At 41.6% G+C, this 25,661-nt stretch overlaps 1 long non-coding RNA gene and 1 pseudogene across 1 annotated transcript in view; one reads left to right on the top strand and one right to left on the bottom strand.

Annotated features, from left to right (window-relative positions):
* Window positions 1-10,055: 10,055 nt before the first annotated feature.
* The window catches only part of LOC135969669 (uncharacterized), a 38,438-nt gene continuing 22,832 nt past the window's right edge, over window positions 10,056-25,661 (bottom strand). Inside the window, exon 3 of the long non-coding RNA XR_010585028.2 lies at window positions 10,056-16,929. This is a non-coding gene — a long non-coding RNA (uncharacterized lncRNA). The remainder of the gene's footprint in view (window positions 16,930-25,661) is intronic.
* Window positions 16,880-18,693, top strand: LOC102136017 (high affinity copper uptake protein 1 pseudogene; annotated as a pseudogene).

Raw genomic sequence — 25,661 nt, 5'->3', positions numbered from 1 at the left:
TGTAACTACTTATTTAATGAACTTCAATGAGAACTGTGGATGTGACTTTAAACATCAGTGTAACCATATATCGAATCAATGAAAGTAATAGTGTTTGTCCTACTACTTGTCTCTAAGGACTATTAAAAATAAAGCCATAGAAAGGCAATTTAAAAAGGTTTGAGTTAAGGCAAACTCAAATGTTAGATATTATCATATATATCCCTAGATGTGTATTGATGATAAGATAATCTGCTTTCTGATTTTCTTTTATTGGGGCTAAGGGAAAAAAAGAAAATGTTAGAGGTGCGTATGAAAATTATTAAAGATTGACTGGGCGTGCTGGCTCATGCCTGTAATCCCAGCACTTTGGGAGGTCGAGGCAGGTGGATCACCTGACTTTGGGAGTTCAAGACCAGCCTGACCAACATGAAGAAACCCTGTTTCTACTAAAAATACAAAATTAGCCAGGCGTGGTGGCACATGCCTGTAGTCCCAGCTACTCAGGAGGCTGAGGCAGGAGAATCGCTTGAGCCTGGGAGGCAGAGGTTGTGGTGAGCCTAGATCACGTCATTGCACTCCACCCTGGGCAACAAGAGCAAAACTCCATGTCAAAAAAAAAAAAAAATCAAGAAAATTATTAAAAGTTATACAGAAAGTTGTTAATTTGTTACCTCTGAGGACTGGGAACAGAGATCCTAAGGGAAGACAAACTTTTTCCCCCAGTTTGCTACCCTCTGAAACATTTGAATTTTTTATTAAAAAATTTTTTAGAGACAGTGTCTGGCTATGTTCCCCAGGCTGGAGCACAGTCATGATTCATCGGCATGATCATTGTGCACTACAGCTTCAAACCTGTGGCCTTGAGTGAACCTCCTACCTCAGCCTCCCCAGTAGCTGGCCAAGTGTGCACGCCTGTGACCTGGCTTTGAATTTTTCATGACGATTCATTATTTCTTATTTTGAAAAGGGAAAGAAAAGTTGGTTTACCCATAACTAATACTCTGTACAAAATCTACAAAAGGACTCAAAATATCCATTTTAGTTTTCTTTTAGTCATGATTTAGTTCATCACTTGGCAAGCTATCTCTTGCAAAAAACACTTACTCAAGATAGCTTAAGTAGAGAGAGGTTTATCTTAGGGATACAACCAAAAATCTCCTGGACATCCAAGATCACAAAATAGAGGAAAGCTTTCCCCTCAGAGGGCTTGATACAGAAAATTCAAGAACCCAGGCTATTTCCTCTTTCTCTCCATGTATCGAAAATGTATAAAAACAAACCAATCATGGATGGGGTATGCAACCTACTACTGACTTATCATGTCTGTTTCTTAAGCCAGTGTTTGTTGTTGTTGTTTGTTTGTTTTGTTTGTTTGTTTTGAAACAGGGTATGGTTCTGTCATCAAAACTGGAGTGCAGTGGTGCAATCATGGCTCTACTGCAGCCTCAACCTCCTGGACCCAAGCAATCTTCCCACCTCAGCCTCCCAAGTAACTAGGACTACAGCCTTCCCCCCCAGTCCAGCTAATATTTTTATTTTGTAGAGACAACGTCTCACCATGCTGCCCAGACTTAGTGTTTCTCAAAGGTTAACTGGCATACGAATTACTTGGGGACCTTGTTAGATTGCAGATTCTAATTCAGTAGGTCTAGATGGCCAGAGAGTCTAATTTTCTAATAAACTCCCAGGGATTCCCCTAATGCTGCTGGTCAGCTGACCATACTTTGAATAGCAAGGCCTTACTGCATTTTTTTTTTTTTTTGAGAGGGAATCTGATTGGTTGCTAGCCAGCCAATAAATTGGTTGGGTGCAATCATCTGGGGCTTGGGGTACTGCTCATATGCCCAATTAGTGGGAGATATGGTTGGTAGTAGTCTCAGAATGAGAGACATGAGTGGGCAGGCAGCTCAAAATAGATCAAACATTATACCCTTATCTGCATCCAAAGTTGCCACAAACATGATCCAGCTATGAAGAACAGAAAACCCTCTTTCCCTGTTCCAAACCTGCAACAACTCTGAGGAAAGTGGGGCGCTGCCTTCAGACCGATTACAGGTTGTTGCAGGTTTGGAACGGGAAGAGAGGGTTTTCTGTTGTAAGCAACTGGATCTTCCCCTAGGACCTCTGTTCCCAATCCTCAGTGGTAACCAGTTAACCCTTTAGATGATGTGCATTCTTCCTTCTGGCTTGTTGTAATCTATTTCAGGTGTCTCGAGCTGATGGAGTAAGCAGAGTGTATTAGTTTGTTTTCACACAGCTGATAAAGACATAGAGGAAACTGGGTAATTTATACAGAAAAAAAGAAGTTTAAAGGACTCACAGTTCCACGTGACTGGAGAGGCCTCGCAATCATGGCAGAAGGTGAAAGGCACAGCTTATATGGTGGCAGACATGAGAAAATGGTGAGAGCCAAGTGAAAGGGGAAACCCCTTATAAAAATATCAGATCTCGTGAAATTTATTCACTACCACTAGAACGTTTTGGGGGAAACAACCCCCATAATTCAATTATCTCCCACAAGATCCCTCCCAAAACATGTGAGAATTATGGGAACTAGAATTCAAGATGAGATTTGGGTGGGGACACAGCCAAACCATATCACAGAGGTTCTCACAGGTAAGATGCTGCCCCAGAGATTCTGACTCAGTGAGTCCAGTTTAGGGCCTGAGCACTGGGATTCTGAACAAGTTCCAACGGTCATTCTGATGTATTGATATACCCCAGTTTGAGACTCACTGGACTGAATTTTTAAAAAATATTGCTTTGCATTGGGGTGGAGTTTTAGGGGGTAGTGGATGGGGTTCCTCACATAGAAATGCATATGTAATCATGTTACATCAGTGGTTTTTCAAATCCTCTGGAGGGCTTCTTAAAACACAGATTGTTAGCCCTACCCCAAAAGTTTCTGATTCAGTAGGTCTGGGGTGGGACTCAATGATTTACATTTTAACAAGGACCCAAGTGATATTGCTGACCCATGCTGCTGTATTCTGAGAGCCCCTGTTATGTGAAGCTGCTACTGATGATCACCTGCTTCATAAACAGGATTGGTGGAAATAATGTATGTAAACATTTATAAAATGGTTTAGAGCTATAAAAAATGACACACAGTACTTGGTGAATTACTCAGAAAAAATGAGTAGAAAATGATTTCTATTATGGCTTCTTGATATTTTTCTTTCTTTTTTTCTTTTTTTGAGTCAGGTTCTCACTCTGTCACACAGGCTGGAGTACAGTGGTGCCATCTCAGCTTACTGCAACCTCCACCTCCTGAGTTCAAGTGATTCTCCCACCTCAGCTTCCTGGGTAGCTGGGACTACAGGTGCATGTCACCCCGCCTGGCTAGTTTTTGTATTTTTTGGTAGAGAGGAGTTTCACCATGTTGGCCAGGTTTCTCTCAAACTGCTGACCTCAAGTGATCCACCTGCCTTGGCCTCCCAAAGTGCTGGGATTACAGGTATGACCCACCACGCCTGGCCTAATTTTTTAAGGATCTAAGATAGGCCCACCTGAGGTGCATTGTATTCTCCCTGCACACGAGGTGCATAAGTCAAGTCCAGACGGGAAAGTGATGGCAAACTCAAAGAGGAGCATTTAATAAAGGGACTCTGTGCAGAGATGTGGGCACAATTAAGGAAACCAACAAGAGGCAGTACGATGCTCTGTGACTAGTAGTAACAGGCAGCTGTTACCTCATCGAGGCCTGGTAAGACAAAGAAGGGAATTATTCACCACTCTAAGAGAGGAGGGTAGCTATGTGAGGAAAGCCTGGAGGCAGCTGTATGAACCAACAGAGAAAGAGGCATCAAAACAGATTCTCCAAACTTCATTCTCCGATATGGTTTTGTTATGTTTCCCTACCACATCTCAGGTTGAATTATAATCCCCAGTGTTGGAGGTAGGGCCTGGTAGAAGATGACTGGATCATGGGTTTGGATTTCTCATGAATGATTTAGCACCATCCCCTTGATTTTATTCTCGTGATAATGGGTGAGTTCTTGTGAGATCTGGTTGTTTAAAAATGGGTAGCACCAGCTGGGCATGGTGGCTCATGCCTGTAATTCCAGCACTTTGGGAGGCTGAGGCAGCCGGATCATCTGAGGTCGGAAGTTCGAGACTCACCTGACCAACATGCTGAAACCTCATCTCTACCCGAAATGCAAAAATTAGCCAGGCATGCTGGTGGGTGCTTGTAATCCCAGCTACTCAGGAGGCTGAGGCAGGAGAATTGCTTGAACCCAGGAGGCAGAGGTTGCAATGAGCCGAGATCACACCACTGCACTCCAGCCCGGGGAACAGAGCGAGACTGTGTCAAAAAAAAAAAAAAAAAAGAAATGTGTGTAGCACCTCCCCGAACATGCTCCTACTCCTGCCATGTGGCATGCTCTCTGCCTCTTGGCCTTCTGCTGAGATTGTAAGTTTCCAGAGACCTCCCCAGACACAAATGCCACTATGCTTTCTATACAGCCTGCAGAACCTTGAGCCAGTAAAACTCCTTTTCTTATAAATTACTCTGTCTCAGGTATTTCTTTATAGCAATGCAAGAATGGTGTAATACATTCTCTTTCTGACTTCATTCTTTTGCCATTGCCTCCATGTTCTAAACAGAAACTAGGGTAACTTGTTCATGCAGGTCATATCGGTCAGATTCTGGGCCCACAGCAGGGCAGAGTACTGCGGGGTGCATCTGGAAGGGCAAATAGAAGATAGCCAGCCTGCAGGGCCTGTCGGCTGAACCCCACATCTCATGCTCTGTCCCCTACGGTTCACCAGCACAGATAATGAGATGGTGCCAATTGTAATGCCAAAAAACACAATCCCAGATGCCACCATCCCAAATGTCAAAATCCCCAAATCCCCAATTTCTAACTGAATCCCCAAACCATAGTGACAGATTTGAAATTAGGTGCAATCAAGGCCTCTAAAAGTGAATTTCAGAGTGTCACCAATGAAGTATGCTTTTACCATTCAGCCCAATGCGTTTGGCAGAAAATTCAGATGAGTGGATTGACCACATGATACGGCAATGACAAAAACATCGATTTAAAAACACATTATTTATCTGCATCAGCATTCCTTCCAGCTGATGAAACTCCAGTAGCTCTTAATGAATTAATGCCACATTTGCTCGAAGAAGTCAGCAAAGTTACGGACTGGTTCACAAATAATTCTGTGCACTGTAGGCTAAGAAAACACTTATGTAATAGTGCTGCTGTTCATTCTCCAGTACTGTTTACAGCAAATTTGTGGTCTGTGTATGAGTGCATGTGGAATGAATTGCTGTGCCTCTAAAACAACATAGAAGCATGGCACAGAAGATGGAAAATTTAATAGGGAATGCCCATATCAGTGCATATGAAATCATAAAATAATTTTAAAAAGAGCAACACCAGGTGGAAAATGAATGTGAATGTATTCTCCAGGAAGAGTCATGCCCTAAAAAAGAAAACAGCTGTTCATCACAATGCAAGACTTCAAAATAAATGAAGGGACTGTACAAATATTATGGGAAATGCATCTTATGAAAAAAACTACACATGGATTTCAATTTTTTTGCACCAAAATTAACTCATACTAACTTGTTATAACATGTCTAAACAGGATCTAGTTTGAGGCACTAAGAAGGAATAAGATATCAGTTGGAAAAGAGGCCCTGTCAGAGCAACATGAATTCTGCTAAAATTGAAGCAAGAACAAATATCAAATTTCTGTTAATGTTTGGGTGGAAGAATTGTGAGATCACTGATATTTCATGGAAATTTTATGGGGACAATGCCCCCAAAGAAATTAGTAGTTTACAGTGTTGAATATGAAGCCCACAGTTGCAGACCATCCACATCAGTTTGTAAAGAAAAAATCTTGTGTGTGCCCCAGTGGAAGAGGACTGACTATTTTAACAGCAGGAACAATAGCTGACCCCAAAGACATCTTGATTAGTTTAGTTTACACAACGATGACTGAAAAATTAAAGTTGAGCAAACTTTCCATTCAATGGGTACCAAAACCATTGTGATGGCAGCAGCGGGCCGTCCCGCAGCAGCTGCCATCAGTTGACTGCAGTGAGGAGGCTTGGGCAGTGGCCGCAGGAGCAGCAGTGGTGGTGGTGGGATGCCTGGCCCTGCATTGCCACTCTTGCCTGTCACCACTGTGGGGAGGGTGCAGGGAGGAGGCAGACAATCCCTGGAGTCTGCCCCTGGGAGTCCCCCAGGAGCCCGCCGCCCTAGGGGCCACCATGATGGGGTTGGCTGAGCCACCTGCCAGTGGGAGAACAGCATGATTGGGCATGGCAGTGGCTCCCAGGAAGTCCCCAAGGAGTTGTGCCCCACCACTGCCCCTCTTGCCCATGCTGCTCACATTGAGGCCTGCTGCTGCTGCCAGGGCCGGGGATGCCATGGTCCTCCTGTGAGCTATGTAGTCCTTCCTGGAGCCAGGGCACAGCCACAGCAGTTCGGCCACACCCCTACCCCACCTCAAGCTGGTGTCAGCGCCTGCATCACAACCTGCCCCTCAGGCAGGACCACCGGGAACCATGGTGCCCTGCAGCTGCTAAGTATAGGTGCAGAGCAGGAGGTCAGAACAAGTGGCCAGAGAGGGACCCAGTGAGGATCTGGACCCCTTGCCCCAGGCTGTGAGAGCTGGCACCCATGCTGGTACCTGGAGCTGCCTGCTCTGTGGCAGCAACAGCATGTCTGACTGTGCAGTGGCCAGACCCCACGCCCACTCACACACCCCTCACCATTCCACACCAGACTTGCAGTCTCCTTGGAGGGGTGAGGTCCAGGCTGGTAGCGTGAGCTGAATGCAACTTGCCAGGCCGAGTGGGTGGAACGAGCCCAGCAGGCCCGAACAAAACTTGGGCAAAGGTGCCATCAGCCACAGATGTTTCTGGCCAGAAAAGCAACATCTGCATCAGCTGCAAACCAGAGCAGAGCTTTCCATGGAAATTTTTTAAAAGTGAGATCGAGATTCTGAAGTATTTCTTCAAAGCATTGTAATAGGAGACGAACTGTGGCTTTACCAGTGTGATCCTGAGGACAAAGCACAATCATGGTAATGGCCACCAAGAGGTGAAAGTGCTGCAGTCAAAGCACTAGCAGACTGATCAAGGGCCAAGGTCATGGCAAGAGTCTTTGGGATGTGCTGGGCATTCTGCTTGTTGACTTTCTGGAGGGCCAAAAAATGGTAACATCTGCTTATTATGAAAATGTTTTGAGAAAGTTAGCTAAAGCTTTAGTAGAAAAATATCCAGAAAAGTTTCAACAGAAAGTCCTTCTCCACCACAACAATACCCCTGCTTATTCAGAGGAATAACTATCATTAAATAAGGGCAATTTTGTGAGAGTTTAAATGGGAAATCATTAGGCATCCACCTTAGAGTTCTGACTTGGTTCCTTCTGACTTCTTTTATTTCCTAACTTTAAAAAATCTGTAAAGGGCAGTCATTTTTCTTCAATTAATAATGTAAAAATGGTGACGGTGACATGGTTAAATTATCAGTACCCTCAGTTCTTTAGGGATGAGCTAAATGGTGGGTATTATTGGTTACACAAATGCCTTGACCTTGATGTAGCTTATGTTGAGAAATAAAGTTTAGCTTTTGTTTTTATCTTTAAATTCCATTTTTCTATGAACTTTTTGAAGTCTCTTCATAGTAAATGATTTTAAACCCTCCTGGGTTTAAGCAATTCTCCTGCTTCTGCCTCTGTAGTAGCTGGGATTATAGGTGTGCACCACCACACCCAGCTAATGTGTGTGTGTGTGTGTGTGTGTGCGCGCGCACGTGTATTTTTTTAGAGACAGGGTTTCATCATGTTTGCCTGACTGGTCTCAAACTCCTGACCTCGTGATCCACCTGCCTCACCTCCCAAAGTGCTGTGATTACAGGCATGAGCCATCGCGCCTGGCCCCATTAATTGATTTTTAAATGTGGAACCAATATTTCACACCTGGGATAAATCTCACTTGGTTGTAATATATAATTCTTTTTTTCTTTTTTTTTTTTTTTTTTGAGACAGAGTCTTGCTCTGTTGCCCAGGCTGGAGCGCAGTGGCACGATCTCAGCTCACTGCAAGCTCTGCCTCCTGGGTTCATGCCATTCTCCTGCCTCAGCCTTCTGAGTAGCTGGGACTACAGGTGCCCGCCACCATGCCCAGCTATTTTTTTTGTATTTTTAGTAGAGATAGGGTTTCACCATGTTAGCCAGGATCGTCTTGATCTCCTGACTTCATGATCTGCCTGCCTCGGCCTCCCAAAGTGCTGGGATTAGAGGTGTGAGCCACTGTGCCCAGCCTATAATTCTTTTTATACAATGTTGAATTCAATCTGCTAATATTTGTTTATATATTTTTTTAGACTGAGGTTCCCTCTTTTTGCCGAGGCTGGAGTGCAGTGGCATGATCTTGGCTCACTGCAACCTCCAGCTTTCCATTTCATTCTATGAGGCCAGCATTACCATAATACCAAAACTAGACAAAGGCATTAAAGGAAACTATAGAGCAATATCTCTCATGAACACACATGCAAAACTCCTTAGCAATCTGCTAATATTTTGCTATCAGTTATTGCTGATAACTTTCCTTGCTCTAAAGTCTGCTCTGTTTAAAATTAATATAGTGCTCCTACTTTCCTTTGATTATTATTAGCATGGTATATCTTTCTGCATCCACTTACTTGTAATCTATATTACCTTTATATTTAAAGTGAGTTTCTTATAGACAAGTGTTGCAGGAAGTCAGGGACCCCAAACCAAGGGAGTGGTTGAAGCCGTGGCAGAAGAACATAAATAGTGAAAATTTCATGGACATTAATTAGTACCCCAAATTAATACTTTTATAATTTCTTACGCCTGTCTTTACTGCAATCTCTGAACATAAATTGTGAAGATTTCATGGACATTTTTCACTTCCCCAATCAATACTCTTATAATTTCCTGTGCCTGTCTTTACTTTAATCTCTTAATACCATCATCTTTATAAGCTGAGGCTGTATGTCACCTCAGAACCCTGTGAGGATTGTGTTATCTGCACAAATTGTTTATAAAGCATGTGTGTTTGAACAATATGAAAATCTGGGCACCTTGAAAAGAAGAGGATAACAGCGATTTTCAGGGAACAAGGGAGATAACCATAAAGTCTGACTGCCTGCAGGGTCTGGCAGAACAGAGTCATATTTCTCTTCTTGCAAAAGCAAATAGGAGACATATCACTGAATTCTTTTTCTCAGCAAGAAACAGCCCTGGGAAAAGAATACATTCCCGGAGGAGGCCTCGAAAATGGCCACTCTGGGAGTGTCTGTCTTATGCAGTTGAAGATAAGGGATAAAATATGCCCTGGTCTCCTGCAGTGCCCTCAGGCTTGCTAGGATTAGGAAATTCCAGCCTGGTGAATTTTAGTCAGATTGGTTCTCTGCTCTTGAACCCTGTTTCCTGTTAAGATGTTTATCAATGGCAATGCATGCACAGCAGGACATGGAACCTCATTAGTAATTCTAATTTCACCCTGGTCTTGTGATCTTGCTCTGCCCCCATTTGCCTTGTGATATTTTATTGCCTTTGAAGCATGTGATCTCTGTGACCCACACCTTATTCGTATACTTCCTCTCCTTTGAAAATCGCTAATAAAAACTTACTGGTTTTGCAGCTCAGGGGCATCACAGAACCTGTCGACATGTGATGTCTCCCCCGGACACCCAGCTTTAAAATTTCTGTCTTTTGTACTCTTTCCCTTTATTTCTCAGACCAGCCAATGCTTAGGGAAAATAGAAAAGAACGTACATTGAAATACTGGGGGCTGGTTCCTCCAATAGACAAGATATAACTGGGTCCTGTAGTTTGATCTTTCTTCTCCTTCTGAGACTCTTATTAATCATATGTGACACCTTTTATAGTTGTCCCACAGTTCTTGGATATTCTATTCTCTTTTTTTCAGTCTTTGTTCTCTCTGCTTTTCAGGTTTGGAGGTTTGTATTGAGATATCCTCAAACTCAGAGATTCTTCTCTCTGCTTTGTCCAGTCTACTAATAAGCCCACCAAAAGCATTTTTAAAATTTCTGTTACAGTGTTTTGATATCTTGTATTTCTTTTTGGTTCTTTCTTAGAATATCCATCTCTCTGCTTGCATTGCCCATCTATTCTTGCATGCTTTGTACTTTATCCATTAGAGCTCTTGGCATAGTAATCATAGTTGTTTTAAATTAACTATCTGATAATTCCAACATTCCTGCTATATCTGATTCTGGTTTTGATGCTTGCTCTGCCTGTTTAAACTCTTTATTTGCTTTTTAGTATGTTGTGTAATTTTTTCTTGATAGCTAGAAACTAAGTACTGGGTGAAAGAAACTGCTATAAACAAGACCTTAGTAGTGTAGTGGTAAAGTGTAAGCGGGGTAGGAAGCATTCTGTAGTCCTGTGATTGGGCTCTTTTAGTGAGTCTATGCCTCTAGATTGTGAACTTCATGGATGCTTCTCAGTCCTCCCCACCTCTCCGTTGGTGGAACAGGGTGGCCAGAGCAGTCTGGAGTTGGGCATTTTCTTTCTTCCAGGTCAGTTAGGCTCTGATAAAAATCCCGCAGATTTGGCTCTCGTTAAATTATTTATCCTGAGGAAAGACCTTGTTAAGAAGAACAAAATGCTCTAGTGTATTTCAAAATGGTTCCTTTACCTCCCCTGTTCCTGCCAGAATCACAAGGGGATTTTTCTCTAATATTAACTCTCCTGACCTGATAGATCTCTTGCAGGTGAGACAAACAAAAGTGTAGGCCCCCTCCTGCCAGCTGGGTCCCTCTGGAGTTTTTAATTCTCAAAGTTGTTGTATTAGTGAGTTCTCATGCTGCTAATAAACACATACCCAAGACTGGGTAATTTATAAAGAAAAATAAGTTTAACTGACACAGTTTCACATGGCTGGGGAGGCCTCAGAATCACAGCAGACGGTGAAGGAGGTAAAAAGGCATGTCTTACATGGTGGCAGGCAAGAGAGCATGTGCAGGGGAACTACCATTTATAAAACCGTCAGATCTTGTGAGACTTATTCACTATCAGGAAAACAGCACAGAAACCTCCCCACCGCCTGCCAATGATTCAGTTATCTCCCACTGGGTCCCTCCCATGATATGTGGGGCTTATGGGAGCTACAATTCAAGATGAGACTGGGTGGGGACACAGCTGAACCGTATCAGTTCTCTACACTGAACTTTCAGCAATTCGTCAGTTACAGTTCAGATTTTTCCTACTCTGGCTTTGGTTCCAGCAGGGTGGCTACTTGCAAGCTTCTGTTTGCCGTGTTGTGATTCTCTGTACACCTCTTGGTCACTCCAATTTTGGGGGAAGTGATTTTCCCTATGACATCACTTATCTGGTGGATCTAGGAGGAGCTGTTGATTTTTAAGTTTAGCTTTTTACTTGTTGTTAGGATAGAGTGGTGTCTTCCAACCTCCTTACATGCTGCGTCAGAAACTAGAAATCCTACCAAACATTTTTTACTGTTGTTATTATTTAATTTTCACCATAACTTGGGAGGTAATTTTTATTGACCTGATTTTTACAGAGAAGTAACTGAGACCCAGAAAGGCTATGTACTGACTAATTGGCAGAGATAGAACTAAAAGTCTCCAAATTGGCATCTTTATGCTAGGCATTGCTCTATAGCTGCCAATTTGTTTAAAAGACAAATACAACTGAAAGGATAAAATATTAAGCCACTGATTCCAAAATATAAATCAGCTTTAACTGCAACAGGAATAAAGCGTTTTGAGAGATCACAAAAAAGAAACCAGGTACATAATAAAAGTTGGCCTGGAAAAGAGGAAAATAGGATACAAATAGGAGATGAAGGTCACCAACAGGCAACATTCACGGCTTCACAACTTCACTTGGGTCTGGCCCTGTTGCCTCCATGGGCTCAGTGACTGCTACCCTCAAGATTCATTTCTAGGGTTGAGTCCATAGCCAGGTCAATTATAATCAAGCTTGGATTATTTGTTCCAGCTTTGCTGCTGAGTGAGAGTTGGATACCAGTGTAATGTGATAAATGATGTTCTATTTGTCCTCGTGGTCAGTATTTGTTCTATTCACTGGGGCCATAATAAATGTGTGCCCCGAATAGCACATGAAGTTCTATGTAGCCAAATTAAAATGCCCTCTAAGTAGTCTCAATACCATGTTTTTTTCAGTCTCCAAATAGGCATGACCTAATAGAGAAAGAGTACTGTAAACAAGAGGGAACACTTTATTGTCCATCAATAGAGAGACATGTCCTTTTCCTCCTTGACTTAGCTTGCCAAGTTTGGTAAAACAGAAACCTAGTGAAGATTCAGGATGTCTCAAAATCAAAGCACACAATGAAGCAACATGGAGCATATAAAGTACTAATGTCAAAGTTTGGTTTAATTTTCAAGACTTTATTATTTAAAGTTATAGATACACTTCAGGGCTTTTGAAAGAACACTGTACATATTTAAAAATATTTCATTGAAGCTACTTTGACTCATCTTCCATTTACAAACTATTTTCTATGTTACCTAAAATACAAACAGCAAAATAATTATTTTTTGGAACAATTGCTTTCTAAATCCTGAGGGAAACAATAACAATAACAGATTTAAAATATTGGATGCCTATATATACATATAAAGTACATCACAAATATTTTCTCTAATGATTGGCAATATTTTGTGCTTTTTGAATCCAGAAATTGAAAGATTAATCAGCTTATCCAAGATCACATATGTTTTAGTCTCAGTTCTTCAGAGAAAACAGGTCCAATAGGGGTGTGTGTGTGTGTGTGTGTGTGTGTGTGTGTGTGTGAGATATTTATCTTAGTATAATAAAAAGATTTATTTTGAGGAATTGGCTCATATAATTATGGAGACTGAGAAGTCCCAAGATCTGCATTTGGCAAGCTGGAGGCCCAGGAGAGCCAATGGTAACAGTTCTAATCTGAGTCTGAAGGCCTGAGAGTCAGAAGAGTTGATGGTGTAAGGTTTACTCTGAGTCTGAAGGCAGGAGAATACTGATGTCCCAGCAGTCAAGCAGGGAATGTGAATTCTCTCTTACTCAGTCTTTTGTTCTCTCTAGGACTTCAACAGATTGGATGGGGCCCACTTACACTGGGAGGGCAATCTGCCTTACTTGGTCTACAGATTCAAATGTTAATCTCATCTAAAAACATCCTCACAGACATACCCAGAATACTGTTTAAACAAATGTCTGGGCACCCCATGGCTCCATCAGGTTGACACATAAAACTAACCATCACAACATAGCTGGAAAGCAGCTGAGATGGGGGATTTAAATACAGATCAATTTAACTCTAAGGTCCATAGTTTTTTATCACATCACTCTACCCCAAGGAGGTGCGTTTTCTGATCCCAAGCTCCAACTTTAAGAGCTACATTGATTGTTTTGGGATGTGTGGGAGATCCTGTTAAAAACTCTTTTCATCAAATATTCTGAGATCACCCAGCTGTTAATTTAGTTTCATCTGGCTCATCTCCAAACCTCTGACACATTCATTGCTGGTAATGTTCTGGAAATTCCCACTGCACTTCCTTTTTGGCAAAGTTAACTTTCATTTACATTGGGGTTACTAAGAATTTCAGACAATAGAAAGTAGCTTATATCATCCAAAAAAGCTAAGGCCTTCTACTTTTTTTTTTTTTTTTCTGAGACAGAGTTTCACTCTTGTTGCCCAGGCTGAAGTGCAGTAGAGTGATCTTGGCTCACTGCAACCTCTGCCTGCTGGGTTCAAACAATTTTCTGCCTCAGCCTTCCAAGTTTCTGGGATTACGGGCATGCGCCACCACACTCAGCTAATTTTGTATTTTTAGTAGAGATAGGGTTTCACCACGTTGGCCAGGCTGGTCCCGAACTCCTGACTTCAGGTGATCCACCCACCTCGGCCTCCCACAGTGCTGGGATTACAGATGTGAGCCACCATGCCCAGCCAGGCCTTCTAATTTTTTAAATTAAAATACTGTAAACATAAAATTTATTTTTCAAATTATTTATTTATTTGTATTGTATATATTTAGTATATACAACATAATGCTTTGTTACACATGTGCATAGTGAAATAATTGCTGTAAGTAAGAAAATTAACATATCCTTCACTTTTCATAGTTACTTTTTTGTCATAGGAGTATCTGATATCAACTCTCTCAGCAAATTTTCAATATACAATATGGTTAATAATATGATACTATTAACTATAATCCTTCTACTATATACTAGATCTTTAGACTTATTAATACTACATAAGTTTGTATCGTTTGACCTACCTCTCACCATTTTCTCCCCTTCCCAAATTATTTTTCAAAGGCACAGGTTCTTTGGTTCGAAAATCCGAATTTATTTTTACACCTTTAGTTTACAGATTCAAGAAGCTCAAGACTTCTTAACGATAAGATATACTGCACAAACCACTTAGATTTATCTAAAACCACATAAAACCCATGTCTTAAGAAATGATGAAGAGCATTAAAACTTGAAATGCATATTTCTCCCAATTTCTAGAATCACATTTTGCATTACATAATATTGCATCATCCACTATGCCATATGTAAGGCAGCATTGTCAACCAGTCTGTCTAACCATACTGAGCGGTCTGTGAAACAAATCAGCTGAATATGATGTTGCCCTGGGTAGGAACACCCTGACTCACCAGGAAAAGATTGGCTGCGTATCTGTCAACAATGGGCTCCAGCCCTCACTCTCTGATCTGTTTGGTATTCAGAAAATTCTCTCTGAGTGCCTCATCTCTGTGGTCTGTAGGAGTTAATGTGCCAGAAAAGGAGAGCAAATTCATTTTCAGTATATTAATGAGATCAGACTCAAGGACAATTGAACAAGACTTCCCCCCGCCTTTTTTGTTTGTTTGTTTTTTTGAGACGGAGTCTTGCTCTGTCTCCCAGGCTGGAGTGCAGTGGTGTGATCTCGGCTTACTGCAACCTCTGCCTTCCAGGTTCAGGCGATTCTCCTGCCTCAGTCTCCCGAGCAGCTGGGACTACAGGCCCGCATGCCACCATGCCCAGTTAATTTTTGTATTTTTAGTAGAGACAGGGTTTTACCATATTGGCCAGGCTGGTCTCAAACTCCTGACCTCGTGATTCACATACCTTGGCCTCCCAAAGTGCTGGAATTACGGGCATGAGCCATCGCGCCCAGCCCAAGACTCCTATTTTTAAAACCTGAAAAAATTGTCATGAATGAAATGCAGAGAGAATCTGTAAGTCACTTGCTACATTAAGATACTCAGGCAAAGGGAGTTATTCCTATACATTATGATGTGTGCCTCCAAGCTTGTTTCATAAATAAATATCTTAAAAATGTACTTATTTACCTGCTGCATCATTAACTCATTCATTCATTCAATACATGTCCATTAGGCACCTCCCATTTTAAGTCATTTTTATGCTGGGTAGTTTAAGGGGTTTTAAGATAAATAGCAGAAGTGTTGAGAGAAGACAAATACCCAAATAACTGAAATGCAAAACGGAGCAGTATAAGTGCTGAGTAAGAGGAAAAACAAAGAATTATCAGGATTTAAAACAGGGTAAAATTAAACAGAGCACCAAATGAAGTAAATTAGGAAATATTTTATGAAAGATGAAGAAGGTGATTTTAGCCTTGAAGGATGGTAGTCATTTCTGGCAAAGCACCAATATAAGCATAAGTCTGTTGGTGGGAAAGTTCACGGTACAGCACAGCTTTGTTGATGGGAAGAGTGTGGGAGATTGGGATAGAATAATGGACGTAGCACAGATCAGAGGAGAAACCAGAGAGGCCATATTGAAATTAAACGTTAAACTCAACTGGAAAGCAATTGCCTGTGCACACTGCGGCCAGTGTGGTCTGCAAGTCAGAAGCTCTCTGCTCTATTCTGGCATCCTCTGTGTTTTCTGAGGCTTCTTTCACCTCTCTGGGCCTCAGTGTCCATACATGTACAATGAAAATACTACTCTGCCGACTTCATGAAGTTATTATAATGATTAGATAATGTAGATTATTACTGGTTTTCAATGTTGGGTGGCAGAGGAGTTGGTTAGAGCTATGCTGTTTAACTTTTCAGAGCTCAGAACATAAATAATTTTTAATGTAAAACAGCCTTCAAAATTCTCTTTAAATAATATTGCTAGACCCACAGAGACATAAATCAAAAACAAGTTAATCATATATAATGGCAATGATGATAAAATTGCTTTTTTATGAGCTTTTTAATATAGATGCTATTAAGATTCCAATTCAAAGGAAACTAAAAATTAGAGAGGGGAAGTCGTTTTCTACAGTTACGGGCTGGGAAGTAGCAGAGCTAAGTCTATAAACTCAAGCAGCCAGACTTAAGCTGAAATGCTTAACACAGGCTAAACTGCTCTAAAATAAAGCAAGAATGCTATGATCTTGCATATGGTTTTAATAAAAGAAAAAATACATACTTTTGTGAATATTATCCAAGTATTATTAATCCAAAAAGATAATTTTTAATTCTCTTTTATTTAAAAAGGTACACAAAAGAAAAAATATTTAATATTAACATTATGAATCAGTGAATTGAATTTAAAATGGGATACTATTTTTAGTTAATATTTTAGCAGATGCCTTAAAACATTGTTCATGTATTTTTTTTTTCAGTTTATAAATTAAGACATGTTCATCATAGAAAACTGAAAAAATATTGAACAGCATAAAGGCAATAAAACAACCCACAATGTCATCATTAACATTTTATTAAATGTCTTTCCAATCTTTATAAATATGCTACACTATTAAGAATTATGAATGTTGGGGGTGGGAAATCCTCAGCCTCAGTGGCGGTCATGGACACGTTGAGCTGGGTAGAAGTGGAGGGGCCATTTGAGGAGTCGGGAGGGGGTGACAGGCTAAGATTTCGAGAGAGAGGCGCTAGTGGCTGGACTCAACCTGGGAAGAATCTTCTGCTGACTCTCAACTTTTCCTGGAAAAAATGAATCATTCCCATCATATGAGGATGAGCTATATGGGCTCCAATAGTACCATGCAGCCTTCTTACCATCACCCAACCACTTCAGCCTCACACTCCGATGATGGAGGAGACAGCAACATGAAGATGATGATGCCTATTACCTTCTACTTTGGCTTTAAGAATGTAGAATTACTGTTTTCTGGTTTGGTGATCAATACAGCTGGAGAAATGGCTGGAGTTTTTGTGGCAGTGTTTTTACTAGCAATGTTCTATGAAGGACTCAAGATAGCCCGAGACAGCCTGGCCTGCTGTGTAAGTCACAAGTCAGCATTCGCTACAATTCCATGCCTGTCCCAGGACCAAATGGAACCATCCTTATGGAGACACACAAAACTGTTAGGCAGTAGATGCTGAGCTTTCCTCACCTCCTACAAACAGTGCTGCACATCATCCAGGTGGTCATAAGCTACTTCCTCATGCTCATCTTCATGACCTACAACGGGTACCTCTGCCTTGCAGTAACAGTAGGGGCTGGTACAGGATACTTCCTCTTCAGCTGGAAGAAGGCAGTGGTAGTAGACATCACAGAGCATTGCCATTGATGTCAGACTCTATGGTGTGGCCTTATTGATTGCATTGGGAAGCTGTTCAACACTTGAAGACATGATTCCTGCTCCAATCATCCCTTCTTCCTCCTCTTTGTGCACATACACACACACACCACACACCTGCTCAATAGAGATTTAGTTTATAGTCTCTGAGCTAAAGTAGTAAGCTCCCAAATTGTTTTTGCTAGTAAGCTGAGATTCCCATTTCTCTGAAGGAGAAGCCCGCATGAGATGTCTTTTCCTTCTCCATCATCTTACAGCCAAGTTATATGTTCTTGTCTAATCCATGCAGCTTTTTGTTCATTGACTTGATCATCTGCTTCCTTTTTGAATGTTTAACAGATAGTAAGTAAATTTGGTATTTTTTCCCCCCTGGGTCAGTGACTGAAAGGGGTTAACTTCAGCCAGGATTGATGGCAGCTGAAGGAAATTCTTGCCCAACTAAACCCAGAACTCAAACTTAACATTAGAAAATAAGGTCCAGGGCCGGGCGCAGTGGCCCACGCCTGTAATCTCAGCACTCTGGGGGCCCAAGGCAGGCTCGATCACCTGAGGACAAGAGTTCGAGACTAGCCTGGCCAACATGGTGAAACCCCGTCTCTACTAAAAATACAAAAATTAGCTGGGCGTGGTGGTGGGCACCTGTAATCCCAGCTATTCAGAAGACTGAGGCAGGAGGATCACTTGAACCTAGGAGGCGGATGTTGCAGTGAGCCAAGATGGTGCCACTGCACTCCAGCCTGGGCGACAAGAGTGAAACTCCGTCTCAAAAAAAAAAAAAAAAAAAATTAGAAGGTACAGCTTTTGGATTCAATGAGTGGGAAATACATTGTGCCTTTCTCTTGATGTGATGCATTATACCAAAATCTTCGTAGCGTGCAGAGGGGTGGTTTGAAACTAAACACAGGCTTAGAGCTTGCAGTGTATTCTTGGATGGCTGACTCATCGACTTGCATTCCCACTTAACACTTTGATTAGCATGAACTTGCCAATCAAAAAATGACAATCAATTTGAGAAAATAGAAATAGATATTATTAGGCCTAGTGCGGCGGCTCAGCCTGTAATCCCAGCACTTTGGGAGGCCGAGGTGGGCGGATCACGAGGTCACGAGACTGAGACCAGTCTGACTAACATGATGAAACCCTGCCTCTACTAAAAACACAAAAATTAGCCGGGCATGGTGGCGCATGCCTGTAATCCCAGCTACTCTCTTGAGGCAGGAGAATTGCTTGAACCCGGGAAGCGGAGATTGCAGTGAGCCGAGATCGCACCACTGCACTCCAGCCTGGTGACAGAGCGAGACTTCATCTCAAAAAAAAAAAAGGAAAAAGAAATAGATATTTTTAAATAATACCATTCGCAGTTTACTTTGACTTGATACCTTGGTTTGTCCCAGCTGAAGTGAAGCAAAAGAATTTGAATTATTTTACTCACTATTGTTTTCGCATGTCTGCCTCTGAAACAGTGATTTTCAAGCTTTAGCGTGCATCAACATCACCTGTAGGGCTTGTTAAAATACTAATTGCTGGGCCTCAATGCAAAAGCCCCCAAAGTGGCACTTCTGAGTTCCTGCTGATGCTACAAGGGACCACACTTTGAGAATCTCTGCTTTAAACTAAGAAAATATGAGCTGGTGGATTGGCTGCCTGGTATTGGGCATGGAAATTTGAATTGCTGATTGGTAGATGGTGTGTCTGGACTTAACTCATATAGTAAATACTGTTGATCAATACCTAATCATTCCACATTTATTGAGCTCCACCTGTGTGTATGTGTACCCAAGCACACATGCGTGAAGGGCTATAGCCAAAGTATTTTTACTAGCCTGTATGAAGTCACTAGTCCTTATTTTTAAAGGTCTATGACTTCTTGGAAGTAGTTTGATTGTTGAGAGAGACCTTTGATCTGCAGTGTAAATCTACCAGTCACGGGCCAGAAGGGCAAAAGCCCAGTTGTCTCTTTGGAAAGACTCAGGGTGTGGTTTGCTGATGGCCAGATTTTCCTCAGGCTCCAACAACTGTGTTCATACCAAGCAGATCCTCATCCTCCATGTAAGCATCTTTGTTATTAGTGAGGGTTTAATTACTTTACAAGTGGCCAAAACCCCTATTCTCAATGAAGAACCACATTGGATTTTTATTCTGTTCAGTTGTAGTCTACACTGAAGTCTTATTCCCAGTTCAAACTACTTCTTTAAATTGATTCGTCTTGTGCTGGTCTGTTAAATCCTGCCCTCCTTGGTGCTAGATCCAGTTGTGCCTCAGGGCAGAGGAAATAAAACACAGCTATCCTGTTGGCCTTTGTACTTTCTCCATGGGTGCCAGTTAAATATTGGAGAGCAAGGAATGTATACTTGTATGGCTTTGAACCAAGAGAGGGTTATGAGCCTACTGGATTGAGGTTAAAATCCAAGAACCAACATTTAGAGCTTTGTGCTTTTCTCTCATTCCATCACCTTGCAATGATGATACTTAACATGAGCAGAGTGAATGACAGGTACTGACAAAGTCCAACACAAAGATATAATACAGCCTGTTGTCTCAAGCCAAGGAATCATAAAACCATAAGAAATAAATAGAAATCAATAGTTAGTAGTGACACTGGTGCTCTCTAGAAATCTCAGCATGAACTGCTACAGAATACCCTCCCAGCAACAGAACCTTATCAGTAAGGCCAGCTAGACACAATGGCTCACGCCTGTAATCCCAACACTTTGGGAGGCCAAGGTGGGAGGATGGCTTGTGTCCAAAAGGGACCAGCCTGGGCAACATAGTGAGATCCCATCTCTATAAAAAATCAAAAATTAGCTGGGTGTGGTACTGCACACCTGTAGTCCTGGCTACTTGGGAGGCTGAGGCAGGAGGATTGCTTTAGTCCAGGAGGTCGAGGCTGCAGTGAGCCATGATTGCGCCATTGCACTCAGCTCAGGTGATAGAGCAAGACCCTGTCTCAGAAAAAAAAAAAAAAGAAAAGAAAATTCAAGGCCAGTTAAGACTAAATGCTATGACTTTGAAATTCACAGAAATAAATAAATAGCAGTTTAGGTTAGGTCTGCAGGTATTCAGGATAGAGATACAGGTATTCAGGATAGAGATACAGGTATTCAGGATAGAGATAATCCCCTGAAAAATGTGAATTTCAGAGATTCTTAGACTGGCTGCCAAAAGATGAAGCCAGTGAAGGAGAAAAAGCTTAAATTCCATCTTGAGCCCTCGGACTGTGATAATACAATGATTACATTAACTTTTCATTTCTGTATACCTGTTCACTTGGAATTTAATGCTTGACTTCTTTGTTCGTTTTGGATCTAAACTTCTCTTTTCCTCCTTCCCCATTCACATCTTTTAGAAGACTGCATCACCATTTCTTTAGCCTCCTTACTCTGCTGTCCTTTCCCTTTTCTTTCAGTGTTTTTGATCTTACGTCTACTGTTTTAAATCTCCGTAGGCCTCCTGATGCATTGGACAGTGGTATGCTGTGGATATAAATACCAACCAGAAATTGGCATTTATAAATCTGTTAGAGACTTTAAGCATGCTTCAAGAGGCGGTTGCCCCACTGGAATTTCTATAAGGCTGGTACCCTTCCCAAAGTTACAGAATCTTAGGTGCTGTCTCTAGTCTGTGATGGAGGAACTCCCAGCATCCCCATTGCCCATAAATGGAATCCTCACTGTATCCACTAGGAGATTAGAAATCAAAGTTTCTTCACTACTTCTATGGTAGGGTTGTCTGAAATTCCCTTTTAGGCTGTGGGTACTGGTCTTGGGTGCTAGTCATAAGGGGTTCTTTATAAGGAGCAGGTGGAGGGGAGTACACTTTCATGTCATTCAATTTTGATCCTGCCCTCTCCAGCTACTCCTTCAAAAGATACAAAGTCTGGGCCTGGCCCAGTGGCTCACACACTTTGGGATGCTGAGTGGGGGTGGATCACCTGAGGTCGGGAGTTTGAGACCAGCCTGGTAAAACCCCGCCTCTACTAAAAACACAATAATTAGCCGGGTGTGGTGGCGCATGCCTGTAATCCCAGTTACTCTGGAGGCTGAGGCAGGAGAACCGCTTGAACCTGGCAGGTGGAGGTTGCAGGGAGCCAAGATGGCACCACTGTACTCCATCCTGGGCGACAAGAGCAAAACTCCATCTCAAAAAAAAAAAAACCCCAAAAAAGTGCATTTGATATAATGCCTTAGTTACTGGGGTCTACAATTAATGTTGACTGTTTTAGATTGTAAGCTTCTGGAGAGCACTATTGCTGTAGCAGGAATGTTTTAACAGTGTCATATGAAAAAGAACAAAATAAATATTTTGATTTTGTGATTAAAAAAGAATTTAAAATGTTTACATTTGAAGTTATTTTTCTCAGCAACAGAATATTCACTCACTGCTAATTTTTCCCACTTTACTATATTTAAGAAGATATGATTTGTATTATATATTTCTATATTACACAAATTTACATAGTCAGATACCATCTAACACTAGTCAGAATGGCTGTTACTAAAATGTCAAAAGATAGCAGATGCTGGCCAGGCGCGGTGGCTCACGCCTGTAATCCCAGCACCTGGGGAGGCTGAGGTGGGCAGATCACAAGGTCAGGAGATCGAGACCATCCTGGCTAACACGGTGAAACCCTGTCTCCACTAAAAAATACAAAAAATACAAAAAATTAGCCAGGCATGGTGGCGGGCGCCTGTAGTCCCAGCTACTCGGGAGGCTGAGGCAGGAGAATGGTGTGAACTTGGAAGGAGGAGCTTGCAGTGAGCCTAGATTGCACCACTGCGCTCCAGCCTGGGCAACGGAGTGAGGTTCTGTTTCAAAAAAAAAAAAAAAAAAAAAGATAGCAGATGCTGGCAAGGTTGTGGAGAAAAAGAAATGCTTGTACACTGTTGGTAGGAGTGTGAATTAGTTCAGCCATTATGGAAGACAGTGTGGCAATTCTTCAAAGACCTAAAAACAGAAATACCATTCAACTCAGCAACCCCATTACTGGGTATATACCCAAAGAAATAGAAATAATTCTATTAGAAAAACACATGCACATATATGTTCACTGAAGCACTATTCACAATACCAAAGAGATAGAATCAACCCAAATGCCCATCAGTGATAGAACGGATAAAGAAAAAGTGGTACATATACACCATGGAATACTATGCACCCATAAAAAAGAACAAGATCAGTCGGGTGTGGTGGCTTATGCCTGGGGACATGGATGGAGCTGGAGGTCATTATCTTAAACTAACACAGGAACAGAAAACCAAATATTACATGTTCTCACTCATAAGTGGGCATTGAACAATGAGAACACATGGACACAGGGAGGGGAATATCACAAACGGGGCTTGCTGGGGAGTGGGGGCAAGGGGAGGGATAGCATTAGGACAAACACCTAATGCATGTGGGGCTTAATACCTAATGCATGCAGGGCCCATAATCCTTAGCAAACTAATGCAGGAACAGAAAACCAAATACCATATGTTCTCACTTATAAGTGGGAGCTAAATGATGAGAATACATGGACACATAGAGGGGAACAATACACACTGTCACCTTTCGGAGGGTGGAGGATGGGAGGAGGGAGAGGATCAGGAAAAATAACTAACGCATACTAGGCTTAAAATCTGGGTGATGAATACTCTATACAACAGAGTTTACCTATGTAACAAACCTGCACTTGTACCCTTGAACTTGAAAGTTAAAAAATTATACAATCATATTTACATATGATTATATATAAAATAATGATATAGCAATTATATATATTTTACATTAAAAATGTACAAATCTTCAGAGTACAGCTCAATGAATGTTTATATACACCCATGGAACCACCATGCAGATCAAGAAATAAAATATTTCTAGCACCCCAGAAGGCTCACTTGTGTCCCTTTCCAGCCAATGCCATCCCCATCTAGGATGATTGTTGATTTTGTCTCTATCACCACTGACTAATTTTGTCTGCTTTGAACTTCTTATAAGGCATACATTATATATTTCTGGGTCTGTTTTTTTTTTAAAGCCACATTGGTACATATCTCAGTAGTTTGTTCATTTTCACTTCTATGTAGTTTTCCACTGTATGAAAATAATACAATGTATTCATCCATTCTAGGGTATTGAGTTGTTTCTAGTTTGGCTTTTGTTTAAAAGAAAGAAGCTATGAACATTCTTGTACCTGCCTTTTGGGTGTACATAAGCACTTATTTCTCTTGGGTATATACTGAAAAGTAGAATTGTTGGATGATAACGTATACATACATTTAGCTTTAGTATTAGGTTGGTGCAAAAGTAATTACAGGTTGTGCCGTTGAAAGTAATGGTGGCCGGGTGCGGTGGTTCATGTGGGTAATCTCAACAGTTTGGGAGGCTGAGGTGGGTGGATCACAAGGTCAGGAGATCAAGACCATCCTGGCTAACATGGTGAAACCCCGTCTCCCCTAAAAATACAAAAAATTAGCCGGTCGTGGTGTTGGGCACCTGTAGTCCCAGCTACTCGGGAGGCTGAGGCAGGAGAATGGCGTGAACCTGGGAGGCGGATCTTTCTGTGAGCTGAGGTCACACCACTGCACTCCAGCCTGGGCGACAGAGCGAGACTCCATCTCAAAAAATAAAAATAAAAAAGTAATGGCAATTACTTTTGCACCAACGTAATAGTTATTGTCAAGCAGTATTCCAAAGTGGGTTTACAATTTATAGTCTCACCAGCAATTTGTGAGAATTCCAGTTATTCGACATATTTACCAGCATGTGCATTGTCAGTCCTTTTAATTTTAGTTGTCTGCCACAGGTATAGCAGTATCTCACTGAGGTTGTAATTTGATTTCCTTTATGACTAATAATGATGGTAATATGTCTATTGGTCATTTGGATACCCTTTTTGGATACAGTAAAGTGCCTGTTAAAGTGTAGTTTGTTTGTTTGTTTCAGAGTCTCATTCTGTTGCCCAGGATGGAGTGCAGTGAGCTGAGATCAGGTGACCTCCTGAGTTCAGTGATGTGCACTTACCTCCTGGGCTCAAGTGATCCTCCCACCCCGGACTCCCAAGTGGCTGGGATTACAAGTGCACACCACCATGCAAGGCTAATTTTTGTATTTTTGTAAAGACAGGGTTTCACTATTTTATGCAGGTAGGTCTCAAACTCCTGGGCTCAAGTGATCTTCCCACCTCAGCCTCCCAAAGTGCTGAGATTACAGTTGTGGGCCACCATGCCCAGCCTTTCTTATCAAAAATTAGGCAGAAATCTGGATACAAGCCTTTTATTGGATATATCTATTGTAAATATCTCTTCCCAGTCTTTCACTCTTTTTTTTTTTTTTTTTTTGAGAAGCAGTCTCACTCTGTCACCCAGGCTGGAGTGCAGTGGCACAATCTCGGCTCACTGCAAGCTCCACCTCCCGGGTTCACGTTATTCCCCTGCCTCAGCCTCCTGAGTAGCTGGGACTACAGGCGCCTGCCACCACACCCAGCTAATTTTTTGTATTTTTTGGTAGAGACGGGGTTTCACCATATTAGCCAGGATGGTCTTAATCTCCTGACCTCGTGATCCGCCCGCCTCGGCCCCCAGAGTGCTGGGATTACAGGCGTAAGCCACCGAGCCCGGCCCCCAGTCTTTCACTCTTAGTGATGTCTTTTAATTAAACTACTAGCTTTTTACATAACAAAAAATTAACTGTTCTCTTTACTGGTAGAAATAATGAGTTCAATGAATCATCACTTTTAATTTTGTTTGACATCAAACTACTAAAATATAGCTTTATTTTACATATGTTTGCAGAATATTAATAAAGAGAATAGCACAGACTGGAGTTTAAGAGACATTGATTTAGAACACCATGCTAATGAAATTGATCTTATTGGGCAAAGTTAGCACCCCTTCACCCAGGTTGGGAACTGACAAGTAAATGCAGGTCCTTTATGAGAGTGAATGTGGTTCAGCCTAAATCCACTACAACTTAACCGAAAATGCAAAAAGGAATTCTTGGATAAAAAAAAGTCATTATCAGAGACTCCTTTTTTATTTTTATTTTTATTTTATTTTATTTATTTATTTTTTGAGATGGAGTCTCGCTCTGTCACCCAGGCTGGAGTGCAATGGCGTGATCTCCGCTCACTGCAAGCTCTGCCTCCCAGGTTCA

Source organism: Macaca fascicularis, chromosome 2 (assembly GCF_037993035.2).
Source record: "Macaca fascicularis isolate 582-1 chromosome 2, T2T-MFA8v1.1".
Taxonomy (NCBI): Eukaryota; Metazoa; Chordata; class Mammalia; order Primates; family Cercopithecidae; genus Macaca; species Macaca fascicularis.
Note: the sequence above shows the minus strand (reverse complement) of the source record. Positions and strands in the feature narration are given on the sequence as shown.